This window comes from Oncorhynchus tshawytscha, linkage group LG26, assembly GCF_018296145.1.
Source record: "Oncorhynchus tshawytscha isolate Ot180627B linkage group LG26, Otsh_v2.0, whole genome shotgun sequence".
NCBI lineage: Eukaryota > Metazoa > Chordata > Actinopteri > Salmoniformes > Salmonidae > Oncorhynchus > Oncorhynchus tshawytscha.
The window spans coordinates 33,905,201-33,926,462 of NC_056454.1; the positions used below are offsets into that span (position 1 = coordinate 33,905,201).

The 21,262-nt window shown below is 43.9% G+C and overlaps 1 protein-coding gene across 16 annotated transcripts in view; it reads left to right on the forward strand.

Annotated features, from left to right (window-relative positions):
• Positions 1 to 21,262, forward strand: part of LOC112225568 (microtubule-associated protein 2) — a 169,650-nt gene that overhangs the window by 51,430 nt on the left and 96,958 nt on the right. For all 16 annotated transcript variants that reach the window (XM_042306501.1, XM_042306505.1, XM_042306506.1 and 13 more), the window contains one exon: positions 12,521 to 12,656. The gene's annotated coding sequence lies outside the window, so the exon portion shown is untranslated. The remainder of the gene's footprint in view (positions 1 to 12,520; positions 12,657 to 21,262) is intronic.

Sequence of the window (21,262 nt, forward strand, 5' to 3'; positions counted from 1 at the left end):
CTCTCTATCCCTCTATCTCTCTCTCTCTCTCTGTCTCTCTCTCTCTCCCTCCCCCTTTCTCTGAGGAGTGAAATCAGCAGTGACATTTCTGATTGACCTTTTCCTATTTGTTTAGCCTCTCTCCTTTCAGTCACCCAGCCCCTCTCTGAAGCAGCATAGAGTAGAGGCAGGCAGATGCTGCAACAGCCATGTTTCGTGTTTGTTGTTCTTATTGGAGAACCCATCACAGCAGAGAGAGAGAGTAGCCCATTTTCCCAGATCAGAACAACAGAATATTTTATTAGAGGACGAGAGGAGAGGGCCAGCCTGCCTGTGTGCATCCATGCATGTGAGTGTGCATGCTTAGGTGCGTGTGTGTTGAGTGTGTGTGAGAGAGAGAGACTATGTGTGTGTCTGTGCATGCTTCATGCCAGATACACTCCTTATTGACACAACAGCAATTAGACCCTCTGAAGCTGCCTGCTGGTTGCCTGGCAAACCCAAGGAGTGTGTGTGTGTGTGTGTGTGTGTGTGTGTGTGTGTGTGTGTGTGTGTGTGTGTGTGTGTGTGTGTGTGTGTGTGTGTGTGTGTGTGTGTGTGTGTGTGTGTGTGTGTGTGTGTGTGTGTGAGCCCGTAGAGGTAGCCAACCGGCTACTCTGTAGAAACGGAGAGATGGGATTGTCAGCCATTGCAGCAGGGAGAGCAATGATGTAATGTCCTAGAATGGGCCCCTTTTGGTATCCCCCTTTTTCTCCTCCTCTCTCCCTCTCTTTCAGTCTCCCTCTCCCCTTTTCCCTCCTTCTTTATCTCCCCGCCCCATCTTTCTCCATCTCTCTCCCTTTCTAACTCTCTCTCCCTCCCCCACTTTCATTTTCTCTCTCTCTGCCTCACTCCCTCTCCCTCCCCCTTTTTAATTTTCTCTCTCTCTGCCTCATTCCCTCTCCCTCCCCCTCACCATACACAGTTAAGCAGGAACATGGGTTGCTGCTCTATGCTTCCAGCTAGCTGGTCTAGTACTTCATGGGAAGGATGTACTAGGCCTAATGCACATCTAAACCCATTCTCCACCTGCTCACCGTCTGTAGGCCTACCCTGTGTGGTCTTTGCTGGAGGCCTGGTGATGGGGTGATATAATTCCATGGGCCTTGTGGTTTGATAATGATTTTATCCCATGGGCCTTGTGGGTTGATGATGATATTATCCCATGGGCCTTGTGGGGTGATAATTACATTATCCCATGGACACCGTGGGTTGACAATAATATCAAGCCTCTGGTGGTGAAGATTACTTCGTAGAGGGAGAGGAAGTCACACTGGGTCATCAAATACAGTACATCATTCCACAGCGTGATCCTAGTGTATGATCCCATGCTGGCTCTGGGTGAGCCACAGAGCTAGAGCTACTCCAGGGGAGGCTGCCTGCTGAGGGTGATTAATGATTTGAGGTAATCAAGCATAATAATTTATTCTCCTAGCTTAACTATTATAGATCTGCCATGTTTTTTTCTTCCATTAAAAAAATAACTAATACATTTGAATTGGTAGTAAATTGCACTGCACTTAAGTTTTGTGCCCATAGAAATAGAAATGGATAGTAATTCTACTGTAATGGTTGTGCCTTTATCTGGAGTTGTTAACATATTACAAAGGGAAACCCAGCCGTGAGATACCTAGTGATGCAGAACTACCAAACGAGCTACACTGAACAAAAATATAAACGCAACATGTAGTGTTTCATGAGCTGAAATAAAAGACCCCAGAAATGTTCCATGTGCACAAAAAAAACGTATTTATCTAAAATGCTGTGCACAAATTAGTTTACATCCCTGTTAGTGAGCATTTATCCTTTAATCAGCATGATCATCACGCAGGTGCACCTTGTGCTGGGGACAATAAAAGGCCACTCTAAAATGTGCAGTTTTGTCACACAACACAATGCCACAAATGTCTTGGGGAAGCGTGCAATTGACGTGCTGACTGCAGGAATGTCCACCAGAGCTGTTGCCAGAGAATTGAATGTTAAGCCGCCTCCAACATCGTTTTAGAGAATTTAGCAGTACACCCAACTGGCCTCACAATTGTAGACCACTTGTATGGTGAGCGGTTTGCTGACAGAGTGCCCCAAGGTGGCGGTGGGGTTTTGGTATGGGCAGGCATAAGCTACGGACAATGAACACAATTGCATTTTATTGATGCCAATTTGAATGCACAGAAATAACTTGACAAGATCTGTTAGCAACAGATGCGTATCGGTATTCCCAGTCATGTGAAATCCATCAATTTGGGCCTAATGTATATAATTGAATTAACTGATTTCCTCATATGAACTGTAACTCAGAAATTGAAGAATGTTGTGTTTATATTTTTGTTCAGTATAAATACCTTTTATGCTCACTTTGAGTACAACACAGTCTTGTGTGAAAGCACCTGTTGTTCCGGAGGACTGTGATCTCACCCTCCATGGCCATTGTGATGCCATTCAGAGTGTGTTGAAGTCAATAAAACCGGCTATAATAGCTGAGGTTCATAGCTAGCTAGCTAATATTGACATGTAACAGTCATGTGTTTAACAGTACATTTCTTCAATTTCTTGGGGATGAATGATTCATTGGTGGAAGCAATTAAAACCACTGTTCTGAACTAATATTTACACCAAACGTTTTAGGGTCCATACACAGATCGGCTACATAGATAGCTACACATCCATAGGCATACAGGTATTTTTAATCCTCCACTACACAATAAGCAAGAAAAGAGCTAGCTACCTTACTTGAGCTTCTTGCATGGCGAATATCAGCAAGGCAAGCTTCCACAATTGTACATTACATTTTGCAGTAAATACTTTAGCTAACAATATTTTTTACATCCACTGTTTCACAAGATGACAATCCACATATCTTTAAGATACTTTATAATTTCTCTCCTTCATGAGAAGGGAGGATAATGGAAGTTCGTAGAAGAAACAAGGGTAGCAGACTATCAGTAACATTTCAACTAACTATCTACTAACACCCTAACTCGAGGTCTAACCCTAACCTGTATCCTAACCCAAACTTAACCATAACCCTTATTCCAAACCTTAACGCTAACCGTAACCTTAGCAAGCAGTTTCTTATCAACAGTTTGTTGATAGTATGGCCATCTGTAGCATCTACAGATGAAAAATCCATACTATCCAAATAAAGTGTGACTGTAAGAAGTAATGGTAGACCTACCAATGAGTTATATTGGTTTTACTGATATCAATTTTGTTTTTGAATTATTAAGTGATTCAAATTGGTAACTTACATTCATGTGCATTGTTAGCTATTTAACATTAGCCTTCTACAACAATGTATGAATTAATGGTTGGATTAGAATCTGCATTATAATCATTGGTCAGTATGGAGAATTAAGTAAAACCACGAGTCCAAATCCCTATTTCCATCTATGGTTAATTTAGGAAACAGCCAAACAGCATCTTAACTGGTTGCATCACCGATTGGTATGACAAATGCACCACCCTCGACTGCAAATCGCTACAAAGGGTAGTTTGGACAGCCCAGTACATTACTGGCGCCAAGCTCCCTGCCATCCAGGACCTCTATATCAATCGGTATCAGTGGAAGGGCTGGAAAAATTGCTAAAAACTCCAGCCACCCAAGTCATAGATTGGTACCGGACCCATAAATTGTACCGTAGCATCGACTCTCAGACCAACAGGCTCCGAGACAGCTTCTACCCCCAAGCCATAAGACTGCTACAGTAAATAGTTAATTAATGGTTAGCCGGACTTCTGCACTGACCCTATTTTTTCACTGACTCTATGCACACTCACAAGAGTACAATACAGTGCCTTCCAAAAGTGCCTTCCAAAAGTATTCATGCCCCTTGACTTTTTCCACATATTGTTGTGTTACATCCTGAATTTAATATCGATTAAATTGAGATTTTTTGTCACTGGCCAACAAACAATAACATATAATGTCAAAATAGAATTATGTTTTAGGATTTTTTTTTTTACAAATTCATCTTAAATGTCTTGGGTCAATAAGTATTCAACTAATTTCTTATGGCAATCCTAAATAGGTTTAGGAGTAGAAATTTGCTTAACAAGTCACATAATAAGTTCCATGAACTCACTTTGTGTGCAATAGTAGTGTTTAACTAGATTTTTTAATGACTACCTCTGTACCCCACACATACAATTATCTGTATGGTCCCTCAGTCGAGCAGTGAATTTCTAACGCAGATTCAACCACAAAGACCAGGTAGGGTTTCCAATGCCTATGCTAAGGGCACCTATTAGTATTCTGTATTCTATTAGGAGTAGCAGCTATTCTTCCTGGGGTCCACACAAAACATGAAACATGACATAATACAGAACCTTAATAAACAACAGCTCAAGGACTGAACTACATATTTCTTTTATATACACTACCATTTAAAAGTTTGGGGTCACTTAGAAATGTCCTTGTTTTTTGAAAGAAAAGCAATTTTTTTGTCTATTAAAATAACATCAAATTGATCAGAAATACAGTGTAGACATTGTTCATGTTGTAAATGACTATTGTAGCTGGAAATGGCTGATTTGTTTATGGAATGTCTATGTAGGCGTATAGAGGCCCATTATCAGCAACCATCACTCCTGTGTTCCAATGGCACGTTGTGTTAGCTAATCCAAGTTTATAATTTTAAAAGGCTAATTGATCATTAAAAAACCCTTTTGCAATTATATTAGCATAGCTGAAAACTGTTGATCTGATTAAAAAAGCAATAAAACAGTCCTTCTATAGACTAGTTGAGTATCTGGCGCGTCAGTATTTGTGGGTCCGATTACAGGCTTGAGTTTGTTCTGGATTTGGGGACTGTGAAAAGTCCCCTGGTGGCATGTCTGGTGGGATAAGTGTGTGTGTCAGAGCTGTGTGTAAGAGCTGTGTTGACTTTGCAAACAATTTGGGATTTCAACACATTAATGTTTCTTATAAAAATCAGTGATGCAGGCCTCCTGGGTGGCGCAGTGATCTAGGGCACTGCATCACAGTGCTAGCTGTGCCACCAGAGACTCTGGGTTCGCGCCCAGGCTCTGATGCAGCCAATCGCGACCGGGAGTTCTATGGGGCGACGCACAATTGGCCTACCGTCGTCCGGGTTAGGGAGGGTTTGGCCGGTAGGGATATCCTCCTGTGGCGGGCTGGGCGCAGTGCACAGTGTTTTCTTCGACACATTGGTGCGGCTGGCTTCCGGGTTGGATGTGCGGCTTGTTTGGGTTATATTTCAGAGGAGGCATGGCTTTTGACCTGTGTCTCTCCCGAGCCCGTACAGGAGTTGTAGCAATGAGACAAGATAGTAACTACTAACAATTGGACACCACGAAAAGGGGGTAAAATTATTATTATTAAAAAAAAATCAGTGATCTCTTATGCAAGAGAGACTGGCGTGTTTATATGAGTCCTCTGATTACAATGAAGAGCAAGACATGCTTTTCATTGTTTTTGGCCAGCTGCAGCTAGGTCTTCACTTGCTGCACCCGACCACACGACTGGACAATAATCAAGATAAGGCAAAACTAGAGCCTGCCGGACTTGCTTTTTGGAGTGTGGTAGATGGGTAAACATTCAAAAAGCAGACAATGTATATCCCTTTGAGCATGGTGAAGTTATTAATTACACTTTGGATGGTGTATCAGTATACCCAGTCACTACAAAAATACAGGTGTCCTTCCTAACTCAGTTTCTGGAGAGGAAGGAAACCGCTCAGGGATTTCACCATGAGGCCAATGATGACTTTAAAACAATTACAGAGTTTAATGGCTGTGGATCAACAACATTCTAGTTACTCCACAATACTAATCTAATTGACGGAGTGAAAAGAAGGAAGCCTGTACAGAATACAAATATTCCAAAACATGCATCCTGTTTGCAACAAGGCACTAAAATAATACTGCAAAAAATGTGGTAAAGCAGTTAATGTTTTGCCCTCAATAAAAAGTGTTATGTTTGGGGAAAATCCAATACAACACATTACTGAGTACGACTCTCCATATTTTCAAGTATAGTGGTGGTTGCATCATGTTATGGGTATGCTTGTAATCGTTAAGGACTGGTGATTTTTTCAGTATAAAAATAAATGGAATGGAGCTACACAGGCAAAATCCTAGAGGAAAACCTGGTTCAATCTGTTTTCCAGCAGACACTGGGAGATGAATTCACCTTTCAGCTGGACAATAACCTAAAACATAAGGCCAAATCTACAGTGAATGTTCCTAAGTGGCCGATTTACAGTTTTGACTTAAATGCGATTGGAAATCTATGGCAAGACAAGAACATATTTGTCTAGCAATGATCAACCAACAATTTGACAGAGCTTGAAGAATTTTGAAAATAAAAATTGGAATATATTGTAAAATCCAGATGTGCAAAGCTCTTAGAGAATTACCCAGAAAGACTTACAGCTGTAATCGCTGCCAAAGGTGATTCTAACATATATTGACTCAGGGAACTGAAAACGTATGTAAATTACAAGATAATCTATTTAATCAATTCTGAATTAAGGTTGTAACACAATAAAATGTGGAATAAGTCAAGGGGTATGAATACTGTCTAAAGGCACTGTTTACAAACTATATACAAACTCACACACGGTACGCTGACACTCACACAAAAACCAACGCACGTTCACATGTACACACACAACACACACGCATACCAACACCACACTAACACACATACACACACACTTTTACACTCATCATATGCAGCTACTACTCTGTTATCTATTTTATTCTTATTCTTCTCTATCCTGATGCCTAGTCACTTTACTCCACATTATACCCCTGCACATTGATTTGGTACTCCCTGTACATAGCTCCATTCTTGTGTATTTGATTCCTCTTGTGTTACTATTGTTCTTTTTACTATATATATTTTTTAAACTCTGCATCGTTGGGAAGCATTCCATGGTAAAGCCTACACCCGTTGTATTCGGCACATGTGACTAGGGCTGTTGCGGTGACTGTATTGCCGCCACACCGGCGGTCACGAGTCATGAAAGGCAGTAAGATTCCATTTGACCATTTAGCCACGGTAATTAGGCTTCTCCAAGCTCTGATGCTGCTCATGGTCATTAGTAGCCTAACAAACTTGCTAACTGCCTGGTACTCAGCACTCTATTGTCCCTCTAATCACTCTGACATCAATGCAAATGTGTTCAAAAATCACATCAAACACTTCATGAGAGTCCATGAGCTAATGTTACGCAACATTACTATGGGCTATGCAATTGCGTGAGAAAACAGAGTTATGGCCTCTATTAAAAAGAGGAGGATCCTATCAGCCTACTATAGGCTAGGCCTGGCCTGCTATATTTATTTCTCAACTTTCCTAGTATTAAGCACATTGCTTATATTTACAACAGGAGCATAGCCTACATGGATTGCATGAAAATGAACCACTGGAAAAGGGTCCTTCATTCGCTTTTTGCCTATTATGTGCATGTATTTTTCCCTGCTGCCCCTGTATCGATACAGGTGCATGAATATGGTCCATTCTAAATCAAAACAAATTTCACACATATATATTATTTAGATTAAATCAAGAATAGTCTGATGCGTGACAATTTTAGCCTATCACTTGTGAATGATATATTATCACTTGTGAATGATGCCCAGCAACTTTTTCTAGTCATTGTCGCACACCTCATGTAGCCTAGCCGATAGGCCTATATGTTTTGATAAGTTTTGTATCATAACTAAAGTGGCCAAATCATTTCTTAAAATGAAGCACATGGTGTACACAACTGGCGTACATAAGCAGCGTGTGAGTTTCAACTTTGAGGAAGATCATTTTCACTATAAAAAGCCTCCTTTATAATAAAAGCATTACATGCATAATTGTATTTGTGGTACATTTTGATAATGGTGTTTTCCACTAATGGAACGTTCGTGCTTATAATCTACTGCCGTGTGCATACTGCTGCGCTTATAATCTACTGCCGTGTGCACACTGCTGCGTTTATAATCTACTGCCGTGTGCACACTGCTGCGCTTATAATGTGAAGAAATAGCATAATAGTTCATCAACATTTGAAACTAATCTCTTGCGTCAGCCAGATTGTGTAACAAAGGTTTTTTGATGCTAGTGGTTGTGTTAATTTGGGATCTATCTCATCCCACAACTATCCCAGACTATGTTTGGAATATTTATTTCTCGCACAAAATAGAATAGGTCGACTTTTGTTTATTTTAGGTCTAAAGAAGCATGATTTGAAGAAAATGTAGTCTATTTCAGAAGAACAGAATAGCATACTCTGAGTTGTCCTGATCTGTCTATGCCATATGGCTGTGGGCTACACTAGCTCATTTAGCAAACAAGATTTGCTTAGAATTCCGTGGCATTATTTTAAATTATGTAGAGTATGAAGAATACAATTGAACAAAGCTGAATAAATATAACTAATATTTTCTCAAGTATTTGAGGGAGTGCGCACATGCAGCTATTCTGTGTTGAGCAGTTAAGAAATAGGTATTCCTATATGCTTCATTTAGTGTTATTAATGTAGCCCAATATTTGTAGAAATACTAAAGTTACATTAATAATTCTAAATTAAGCATATAGGAATACCTAAACAGAGAAAATCCTACTAATTTAAAATGGAATATCTTATGTAAACAAACACACCAGCCAAACTTTTAATCAGGTTTTGGAGTCAGCTAAGTCAACGTGCTTCAGATTCATCCTAAGGAGTCTGACAGTGCAAACAAGTAGCTTTCTGCAGTTCAAAGGCAAAGAAAGATCAATTTGTCTTTTCTTCTTCAGAGAGAGAGATCCCTATCCTCCTCCGCCACATTGTAAATTCATGAGCCCTGAGATTTCCTGAAAAAAAAAAAACAGGTTCACTTTAACCACGGCCCCCCTGCGGGCTTCTTTTTACATGGTCTGACAGGTGGCTTCTGGGAGAAGCGGTCCTGACAGGTGGCTGCTGGGAGAAGCGGTCCTGACAGGTGGCTGCTGGGAGAAGCGGTCCTGACAGGTGGCTGCTGGGAGAAGCGGTCCTGACAGGTGGCTGCTGGGAGAAGCGGTCCTGGGGGGATAAGCAGTGTGTGTGTATTTTTGTTAGTGCATGTGTGGGTGTTCATTATGTGAATTATGGATGAGGTTAAGGCAGTGGTAGATAGAAACTTCAAGTTAGGGAAGGAGGAGGATGTCTACTTCCACTGTCCCCTCATGGAGTCTTGTTAGAAATTGTAATATTGAGCAAAAGTTGTTCCTTTTCTCAGAAACTGTAGCAACCGCACTACAAACCACCATCACCACCATTTCAAATGTTTTTATTTTTAATTGAACCTTTATTTAACTTGATAAGTCCATTAAGAACAAATTATTATTCACAATGACAGCCTACCAGAAGGCGAAAGGCCTCCTTCGGGGACGGGGGCTGGGATAAAAAATCACAGCACTAAACATGGTACGAATATTATTAGGCACAGACAACAGCACAAAGGGGCAAGGTGGTAGAGACAACAATACATCACGCAAAGTAGCCACAACTGTCAGTAAGAGTGTCCATGATTGAGTCTTTGAATGAAGAGACTGAGATAAAACTGTCCAGTTTGAGTGTTTGTTGCAGCTCGTTCCAGTCGCTAGCTGCAGCGAACTGAAAAGACGAGTGACCCAGGGATGTGTGTGCTTTAGGGACCTTTAACAGAATGAGGATGAGGGCTGCAGTAGAGATATCAGATAGGGGGGAGTGAGGCCAGTACCACCACCAACACTACTCCCCCTGGGATGCGGCACTACTGGCAATAGCATGTAGCTAACGTTAAAGGACTCAGTGGAGATGTGGCCAGTACAACAAGGGCAAGCCCTGTAAAAGCACTCCCTTATGATCTTTTAACCTTGTTTATATTCATAAACTGCAGTAGAGCACTAACACAACAGTACCTACATTACCGTTATCTTTTATATCACATAAAAACAGCCAAGCATGAGATGTTACGCTAGTTGTCCCCATTGATTTACACCCTGACATTGGGAAACCCTGGGTTAAGCCGTGTGTATGATCTCTCAGGATGAAAGCGAGGACAAGTGTGTGAGGGAAACACATGTCGCCTGGCATGTAAAGACCTGGCAAACAGAGTGTGAGTGTGTCCCTCAGAGTAGCGTATGTAAGATCACTGCAGTAGAGAGGAGGGTGAGACAGCAGTTCACAGGGTGATGCTGGGTGTATGCTAACAACCATCTGCCTTATTCCTACGGCAAGATACACTGCTAAAGGGATGAGTCAACACACACACACACACACACACATTTGTTTTACTATCCTAACAATACAGTCCCATTCAAAATCCTATTTTCCCAAACCTAACCTTAACTTCTAACCCCAATTCTAACCCTATCTCTAAACCTAACCCTAATTCTAACCCTATCTATAATTCTAACCCTATCTCTAATTCTAACCCTATCTCTTAACTTAACCCTACTTCTAACCCTAATTCTAACCCTATCTCTAAACCTAACCCTAATTCTAACCCTATCTCTAATTCTAACCCTATCTCTAATTCTAACCCTATCTCTTAACTTAACCCTACTTCTAATCCTAATTCTAACCCTATCTCTAAACCTAACCCATAAGCCTAAAATAGCAATTTCCCTTGTGAGGTCCGGTGAAATGTCCCCACTTATCCAACTTTTACTTGTTTGGCTATCCTTGTGAGGACTTCTGGTCCTCACAAGGATAGTAAAACCAAAAACAAACACAAAACAACCGAGCCACACCCCGAGTGGTCAGAGTAGAGAGACTCATTTAGATGCTGCACACTCTGAAACTCACATAATGACATCCTGAACAGAGCCGTGGCAGAACCAGAGAGAGAGAGAGAAATAGAGAAAGCTCTGTGAGCGCAGGCTATTGCTGGGGTCTTTAGCAGACAAAAGGAGTTGGCAAGACAGCAGAAATAGGGACCAGGCTGAGTTGAGTCTATTACATTACCAAGAACCCGCATGTGGGGACAGCAGACTGGGATAGGGATTGATTGAATATGTCCGTAAACACACCAGCCAGCTGGTCTGTGCATGCTCTGAGGACGCGGCTGGGGTTGCCGTCTGGGCCTGCAGCCTTGCGAGGGTTAACACGTTTAAATGTTTTACTCACGTCGGCTGCAGTGAAGGAGAGTCCGCAGGTTTTGGTTGCGGGCCGTGTCAGTGGCACTGTATTGTCCTCAAAGCGAGCAAAAAAGTGATTTAGTCTGTCTGGGAGCAAGACATCCTGGTCCGGGACCCTGCCACATACCTCTTGTGTCTGAGCCGTTGAATTGCGACTCTACTTTGTCTCTATACTGATGCTAAGCTTGTTTGATTGCCCCGCGGAGGCAATCAAAGTTAGAGCATGGTGCTAGACAGAGAGGGTTCTGGGTAAGAATGGTAACTATGGACCTTAAATCAAAGCACTGTTATGAAACAGTGTAACCACATAACAGGGTGTTACCAACTAGGTTCGACTACTGCCTGCCACAATACTGTTTTAGCCCGCTGAGCTTATCCCTTTAACTCAGGGAGATAGCGTAAATCTTCGGGTTTCGGCCAAGGTTACGCATCACACTTACACGATCACACTATCCAGTCTCAGTCTATATCAGGTGTATGTATATATAGGCACAAACAGCATATTTCTTTATAGTTTCCATCCATGATATAACTTCAGACACTCACCTATTGTACTGTACATGGTGTCTGTTTCCTTTACTGGTACTGTGTTGCTGCATGCACGGTCTCCAGTTCTTCATGCTTTCTTATGTTCTCCCTAGTGTGTGTGTGTGTGTGTGTGTGTGTGTGTGTGTGTGCATCAGTTACCTACTGTCTATCTCTCCCTACATTAGCTGGTTGGTTTTAACAAGACACTACAGTACCAGACGACAACCCACACTACACAACATGCCATCCAGGGAACTGGGGTGACTGAAGAAACAGTCACTGTAGTTATCACATTTTAGGTAAGACCCAGATGCAGTCAGTGTCTAAGAAACAAAAGTGTAATTCCAAAACAGGGGCAGGCAAACGACAGGTCAAGGCAGGCAGTGGTCATTAATCCAGAGAGGGTGTAAAGGGTCCAGAATGGCAGGCAGTCTCAGGGTCAGAGAAGGCAGGTTTTTTTTCTTCAGGGTTTTTATTCACAAAACAAACTGGCAGCAGACAAACAGAGAACACAGGTATAACTGTAATCACTGTAATTCATGCTCATGATCTAATCTACTGTTTGTTTCTTTCTAACTTCTGGGAGGGAAATAAATATTTTGCCAATATATGAAATAAACAAACACAAGGTTTCTGGACTGCACTCAATAAGGGGGAATCTTTTGGATTAGAACCTTGTTCGTTCTCTTTCTCTCTCTTTTTTTTCTCTCTCTCTCCCTTTCATTCCCCCTATCTCCTCCTCTCTTTCTCTCTGTTTGTAAATGTACACACTTCACTGTCGATACAGTGCTTGAGTGTGTGTGTGTGTGTCTGTGTACCGTAGTATATTAGTCCCAGTCTTAAGTAAACTTATTCACCCTTTCTCCTTTCCAGGTGTGAATAGGTTGTCCCTTGGTATCGTCTTTCCTTGGTCATCTCTGTCCTGTCCCGTACCGTACCTCTGAAGATAAGAGGCCTCTGTCTGCACCGACCTCAAATCACCACCTCGAGTCTCACACTGCCTTACCAGGTAGACCAATCTGTACGCTGCTGCTCAATGGTTTCCACAGTCTTTAATTGAGATGATCAGAGCGGAGAAAGAGGAAAAGACACACACCAACAAAGAAATAGAGAGAGACAGAGCGAGAGAGGGGCAGAGAGAGAGAGAGACATAGCGAGAGAGGGGCAGAGAGAGAGAGAGACATAGCGAGAGAGGGGCAGAGAGAGAGAGACATAGCGAGAGAGAAATAGAGAGAGACAGAGCGAGAGAGGGGCAGAGCGAGAGAGACATAGAGAGAGAGAAATAGAGAGAGACAGAGCGAGAGAGGGGCAGAGAGAGAGAGACATAGCGAGAGAGAAATAGAGAGAGACAGAGCGAGAGAGGGGCAGAGCGAGAGAGGGGCAGAGCGAGAGAGGGGCAGAGAGAGAGAGGGGCAGAGCGAGAGAGGGGCAGAGCGAGAGAGACATAGCGAGAGAGAAATAGAGAGAGACAGAGCGAGAGAGGGGCAGAGAGAGAGACATAGCGAGAGAGAAATAGAGAGAGACAGAGCGAGAGAGGGGCAGAGCGAGAGAGGGGCAGAGAGAGAGAGAGAGACATAGCGAGAGAGAAAGAGAGAGAGAGAGGGACATAGCGAGAGAGAGAGAGGGACATAGCGAGAGAGAGAGAGGGGCAGAGAGAGAGAGGGGACAGAGAGAGAGAGAGAGGGACAGAGAGAGAGAGAGAGAGAGAGGGACAGAGAGAGAGAGAGAGAGGGGACAGAGAGAGAGAGAGAGGGACATAGTGAGAGAGGGAGAGGGACATAGTGAGAGAGGAGAGGGACAGAGAGAGAGAGAGAGACAGAGAGAGAGAGAGGGACAGAGAGAGAGAGGGACAGAGAGAGAGAGAGGACAGAGAGAGAGAGGGGACAGAGAGAGAGGGGACAGAGAGAGAGAGAGGGACAGAGAGAGAGAGAGAGAGAGAGGGACAGAGAGAGAGAGAGAGACAGAGAGAGAGACAGAGACAGAGACATAGCGAGAGAGAAAGAGAGACATAGAGAGAGAGAGGGATAGAGAGAGAGAGGGACATAGCGAGAGAGAGAGAGGGACAGAGAGACAGTGGGACAGAGAGAGAGGGACAGAGAGACAGTGGGACAGAGAGAGAGGGACAGAGAGAGAGGGACAGAGGAAGAGGGACAGGGACAGAGCGAGAGAGATAGGGACAGACATGGAGCGGGAGAGGGACAGAGGGAGAGGGACAGAGGGAGAGGGACAGACATGGAGAGGGACAGACATGGAGAGGGAGAGGGACAGACATGGAGAGGGAGAGGGACAGACATGGAGAGGGTCAGACATGGAGAGGGACAGACATGGAGAGGGACAGACATGGAGAGGGACAGACAAAGAGAGCGACAGACAGAGCGTGACAGACAGAGAGAGAGAGAGACAAATGGCTGTGTGTCTTTGGCTGCGTGTCTCTGGCTGTGTGTGGGTGGGTGTATGTGGGTGGGTGGATGTATGTGTGAGTGTCGGTTGTTTCTGTTGCCTTCCCAATGCTAGGAGCCACGTGTTTGCCGAGTGTAGGAGGGAAGAGAAGAAAAGAGCTGCTCTCCCAGAGAAAATGAATGTGACGCACGACCATGAAACCTAAACAAAACAAAAAAACATTATGTACACTCTCTCCCTCTCTCTCTCTTTGTTATTCACAGGCTGGCATTTTCTGCTTAGCTCTGTGCTTGCTTGTGTTTGTTAGTCTTTGTGTGTGTTTGTGTGTGCGTCTATGTATATGTACAGTATGTGTGTATGTGCATGCATGGGCTGTACTCTGATGGCCAACCGTCTCTGATGGGTAGACATCCAGCTGTGATAATGTGTGCAGAAAGACTTTAGAGCAGTTCCCCTCAGTTCCCACGCACACAGAGCAGACTTTAGAGCAGTTTCCCTCAGTTCCCACGCACACAGAGCAGACTTTAGAGCAGTTCCCCTCAGTTCCCACGCACACAGAGCAGACTTTAGAGCAGTTCCCCTCAGTTCCCACGCACACAGAGCAGACTTTAGAGCAGTTCCCCTCAGTTCCCACGCACACAGAGCAGACTTTAGAGCAGTTCCCCTCAGTTCCCACGCACACAGAGCAGACTTTAGAGCAGTTTCCCTCAGTTCCCACGCACACAGAGCAGACTTTAGAGCAGTTCCCCTCAGTTCCCACGCACACAGAGCAGACTTTAGAGCAGTTCCCCTCAGTTCCCACGCACACAGAGCAGACTTTAGAGCAGTTCCCCTCAGTTCCCACGCACACAGAGCAGACTTTAGAGCAGTTCCCCTCAGTTCCCACGCACACAGAGCAGACTTTAGAGCAGTTCCCCTCAGTTCCCACGCACACAGAGCAGACTTTAGAGCAGTTCCCCTCAGTTCCCACGCACACAGAGCAGACTTTAGAGCAGTTCCCCTCAGTTCCCACGCACACAGAGCAGACTTTAGAGCAGTTCCCCTCAGTTCCCACGCACACAGAGCAGACTTTAGAGCAGTTCCCCTCAGTTCCCACGCACACAGAGCAGACTTTAGAGCAGTTCCCCTCAGTTCCCACGCACACAGAGCAGACTTTAGAGCAGTTCCCCTCAGTTCCCACGCACACAGAGCAGACTTTAGAGCAGTTCCCCTCAGTTCCCACGCACACAGAGCAGACTTTAGAGCAGTTCCCCTCAGTTCCCACGCACACAGAGAGCAGACTTTAGAGCAGTTCCCCTCAGTTCCCACGCACACAGAGCAGACTTTAGAGCAGTTCCCCTCAGTTCCCACGCACACAGAGCAGACTTTAGAGCAGTTCCCCTCAGTTCCCACGCACACAGAGCAGACTTTAGAGCAGTTCCCCTCAGTTCCCACGCACACAGAGCAGACTTTAGAGCAGTTCCCTCAGTTCCCACGCACACAGAGCAGACTTTAGAGCAGTTCCCCTCAGTTCCCACGCACACAGAGCAGACTTTAGAGCAGTTCCCCTCAGTTCCCACGCACACAGAGCAGACTTTAGCAGGGTGACAGAGGGCAGACATTCTCCATCTCTACCCCCTTCAGTCATCACTTTGAAGGCCCTGCCTCTGTCTCGCTGAAAGACCAAACCAGCTACATACTACCCCAAGCTCTCCAAGAGTGTGTGTGTGTGTGTTTGTGTTGGTGAGTGTGTGTGAGAGGGAGATGTGTGTGTCTCAACTTATTTGTATGTATTTGGCTATGCGATGCACTTGTAGTGCGTTACAAAAAACCAAGCCAGTAATATTTGTTAGAACTATGCAAATGACCAACAGTTTAACACATGAAGTGATTTAGGTGTTTTAATGACACCGAGACAGAGGAACTTTAGTCTCTCTCTCTCTCTCTCTCTCTCTCTCTCTCTCTCTCTCTCTCTCTCTCTCTCTCTCTCTCTCTCTCTCTCTCTCTCGCTCTCTCTCTCTCTCTCTCTCTCTCTCTCTCTCTCTCTCTCTCTCTCTCTCTCTGTCTCTCTCTCTCTCTCTCTCTCTCTCTCTCTCTCTCTCTCTCTCTCTCTCTCTCTCTCTCTCTCTCTCTCTCTCTCTCTCTCTCTCTCTCGCTCTCTCTCGCTCTCTCTCGCTCTCTCTCAACAAAAGTGAAATAAACAATAAAAAATGTACAGTAAACACTACACAAGTTCCAAAAGAATAAATACATTTCAAATGTCATATTATGTCAATAAATAAACATAAAAATAGGTGGTACTTAAAATGTTGTTTGTTCTTCACTGGATGCTCTTTTCTTGTGGCAACAGGTCACAAATCTTGCTGCTGTGATGCACACTGTTATTTCACCCAATTTGTTTGGATTTTATAATGTCCTGTGTTTTTCCCCAACACCATTTTCCATCAATTTGTATAGCAGGCCTTCGTGCCAAATTGAGTCGAAAACTTTTGTTGACATCAACAAAGCATGAGAAGACTTTACCTTTGTTTTGGTTTGTTTATTTGTCAATTAGGGTGTGCAGGGTGAATACGTGGTCTGTTGTATGATCATTTTGTTTAAAGCCAATATGCTATTTGCTCTGTACATTGTTTTCGCTGAGGAAATGTACAAGTCTGCTGTTAAAGATAATGCCAGAGCTGAGGATGATGTAAAAACGTTTAAGTATAGCCATTTGGAATTTGTGGTCTGTATATTTTATAATTTCATGTAGTTCATCAACCCCACAGGCCTTTTTGGGTTGGAGGGTTTGTATTTTGTCCTGTAGTTCATTCAATGTAATTGTAGATTCCAGTGGGTTCTGGTAGTCTTTAATAGTTGATTCTAAGATTTGCATTTGATCATGTGTTATTGCTGTTTGTTCTTAGTTATAGAGCCAAAAAGATTGGAGAAGTGGTTTATCCATACATCTCTGTTTTGGATAGATAACTCTTCATATTGTTGTTTGTTTAGAGTTTTCCAATTTTCCCAGAAGTGGTTAGATTCTTTGGATTCTTCAATTACATTGAGCTGATTTCTGACCTGCTGTTCAGTTGTATTTCTGTATTGTTTCAGTGATTCACCATAGTGAAAGCTTACGCTCAGGTTTTCTGTGTCTCTGTGTTTTTTGTCAGATAGGTTTCTAAGTTTCTTTATTAGGTTTTTGCATTCTTCATTAAACCATTTGTCATTGTTGTTCATTTGAGAGGTCAAATATACTGTTTAGGTTTTCTACTGCCAAGTTTACACCTTCACTATTACAGTGAAACATTTTGTTCAGGAAATTGTCTAGAAAGGATTGAATATGTTGTATAGTTTTGTTGTATAGTTTTTTGGTAGATTTTCCTTCCATCTATAGTATTTCATAATATTATTCAGTTCCTTTGGCTTTGATGCCTCATGATTGAGCAAAGCTATGTTAAAGTAGAGTGTGATTCTGCTGTGATCTGATAGAGGTGTCAGTGGACTGACTGTGAACGCTCTAAGAGACTCTGGGTTGAGGTCAGTGAAAAAGTAGTCTAAAGTACTACTGACAAGAGATGAGCTACAGGTGTACCTGCCCTAGGAGTCCCCTCGAAGTCTACCATTGACTATGTACATACCCAGCGTCCGACAGAGCTGCAGGAGTTGTGACCCTTTTTTTGCTGGTTATGTTTTCGTAGTTGTGTCAAGGGGGGCATATGGGGAAGGTAATGATATCACCTCCAGGTACGTGTTTGTCCCCCTGTGTGCTGAGGGTGTCAGATTCTTGTCCAGTTCTGGCATTTAGGTCGCCACAAACGAGTACATGTCCCTGAGCCTGGAAATTGTTGATCTCCACCTCTAGGATGGAGAAGCTGTCATCGTTAAAGTATGGGGATTCTAGTGGAGGGATATAGGTAACACACAGGAGGACATTTTTCTCTGTTGAGATCATTTCCTTATTAATTTCTAGACAGATTTGAGTTCAGTGTTAAAGTAGTCTACAGTACTACTGCCAAAGGATGAGCTGTAGGTGTACCTACCATAGGAGTCTACTTGAAGCCTACCGTTGACTATGTGCAGATCCAGCGAGTGACAGAGCTGCAGGAGTTGGGACCCGTTTTTGTTGGTTGTTTTGTCATAGTTGTGTCTACAATGTAAAAACTATTTCAACTGAGCCATGTTGGTTTCAAAAGCTGTCTCTTCCAAATTAAAATGTATCATTTATTTTATTTAATGAGCCATTCACAGTTTCACTGTAACAGCCGACTGTACTTAGACTTGCATGGCGTAATCTTTGAGACAAGCATATGCACTGGCAGGTTCAACCAGCCTAATCTTCATGACTCATGTTCAAACTTAGACGTCAAACAGTATCAAGGTTCTGGTCTAATGCTTCTAAAAATGTTAGGCATAACCATGTTCATGGAGCTCTCAACCAGCCTTACACCTCACAGATTAGGGTGTTTTTTCTGTTGGTGTAACCTCAAATGTTGTTTCCCTGTTCTGTCTCCTTGTGTGCTGAGGGTGTCATGTTCTTGTCCTGTTCTGACATTTAGGTCACCACAGACTAGTACATGTCCCAGGGCCTGGAAATGGTTGATCTCCCCCTCTAGGATGGAGAAGCTGTCATCATTAAAGTATGAGGATTATATTGGGGCTATATAGGTTGCACACTTACAGTACATATTACCTCAATTACCTTGACACCAGTGCCCCCGCACATTGACTCTATACCGGTACCCCCTGCTGCTCTTTCCTTTTTTTTGGCATTTTCTTAAAACTGCATTGTTGGTTAATGGCTTGTAAGTGAGCATTTCACTGTAAGGTCTACACCCTGTATTCGGTGCATGTGACAAATACAATTTGATTTAACACACACACATACGCACACACGAACACACACACACAGGGACACAGGCACTCTCTCTCTCTCACACACACACACACACACACACACGAACACACACACACACAAGGACACAGGCACTCTCTCTCTCACACACACACACACACACGAACACACACACACACAGGGACACAGGCACTCTCTCTCTCACACACACACACACACACACGAACACACACACACACAGGGACACAGGCACTCTCTCTCTCACACACACACACACACGAACACACACACACACAGGGACACAGGCACACAGGCACTCTCTCTCTCTCTCTCTCTCTCTCTCTCTCTCTCTCTCTCACACACACACACACACAAATTTCAATATGCCTTGTCTACTGTTCTCTCGGCTAGTTCTTATTCTTTTATTTCACTGTAGAGCCCTCAGTCCCGCTCAACATGCCTAGGATAGCTCTTTTGTCCCACCCCACACACATGCAGAGACCTCACCTGGCTTAACTGGTGCCTCCAGAGACGAAACCTCTCTCATTGTCACTCAACGCCTAGGTTTACCTCCACTGTACTCACATCCTACCATACCCTTGTCTGTACATTATGCCCTGAATCTATTCTACCATGCCCAGAAATCTGCTCCTTTTATTCGCTGTCCAAGGCATGTTGAGGTAACACTTCCGGCGCCGACAGAGATGGCCGCCTCGCTTCGCGTTCCTAAGAAACTATGCAGTTTTTTGTTTTTTTACGTGTTATTTCTTACACTAGTACCCCAGGTCATCTTAGGTTTCATTACATACAGCCGAGAAGAACTACTGAATATAAGACCAGCGTCAACTCACCATCAGTACGACCAAGAATATGTTTTTCGCGATGCGGATCCTGTGTTCTGCCTTACAACCAGTGTAACCGAGTGGATCACATGCAGCGACCAAAAAAAAAAAAAACGACTCAGAAAAAGAGGGAAACGAAGCGGTCTTCTGGTCAGACTCCGGAGACGGGCACACCGTGCACCACTCCCTAGCATTCTTCTTGCCAATGTCCAGTCTCTTGACAACAAGGTTGATGAAATCCGAGCAAGGGTAGCATTCCAGAGGGACATCAGAGACTGTAACGTTCTCTGCTTCACGGAAACATGGCTAACTGGAGAGACGCAATCCGAAGCGGTGCAGCCAGCGGGTTTCTCCACGCATCGCGCAGACAGAAACAAACATCTTTCTGGTAAGAAGACGGGCGGGGGCGTATGCCTTATGACTAACGTGACATGGTGTGATGAAAGAAACATACAGGAACTCAAATCCTTCTGTTCACCTGATTTAGAATTCCTCACAATCAAATGTAGACCGCATTATCTACCAAGAGAATTCTCTTCGATTATAATCACAGCCGTATATATCCCCCCAAGCAGACACATCGATGGCTCTGAACGAACTTTATTTAACTCTCTGCAAACTGGAAACGATTTATCCGGAGGCTGCATTCATTGTAGCTGGGGATTTTAACAAGGCTAATCTGAAAACAAGACTCCCTAAATTTTATCAGCATATCGATTGCGCAACCAGGGGTGGAAAGACCCTGGATCATTGTTACTCTAACTTCCGCGACGCATATAAGGCCCTGCCCCGCCCCCTTTCGGAAAAGCTGACCACGACTCCATTTTGTTGATCCCTGCCTGCAGACAGAAACTAAAACAAGAAGCTCCCACGCTGAGGTCTGTCCAACGCTGGTCCGACCAAGCTGACTCCACACTCCAAGACTGCTTCCATCACGTGGACTGGGAGATGTTTCGTATTGCGTCAGACAACAACATTGACGAATACGCTGATTCGGTGTGCGAGTTCATTAGAACGTGCGTTGAAGATGTCGTTCCCATAGCAACGATTAAAACATTCCCTAACCAGAAACCGTGGATTGATGGCAGCATTCGTGTGAAACTGAAGGCACAAACTTTTAATCAGGGCAAGGTGTCTGGTAACATGACTGAATACAAACAGTGCAGCTATTCCCTCCGCAAGGCTATCAAACAAGCTAAGCGCCAGTACAGAGACAAAGTAGAATCTCAATTCAACGGCTCAGACACAAGAGGCATGTGGCAGGGTCTACAGTCAATCACGGACTACAGGAAGAAACCCAGCCCAGTCACGGACCAGGATGTCTTGCTCCCAGGCAGACTAAATAACTTTTTTGCCCGCTTTGAGGACAATACAGTGCCACTGACACGGCCTGCAACGGAAACATGCGGTCTCTCCTTCACTGCAGCCGAAGTGAGTAAGACATTTAAACGTGTTAACCCTCGCAAGGCTGCAGGCCCAGACGGCATCCCCAGCCGCGCCCTCAGAGCATGCGCAGACCAGCTGGCCGGTGTGTTTACGGACATATTCAATCAATCCCTA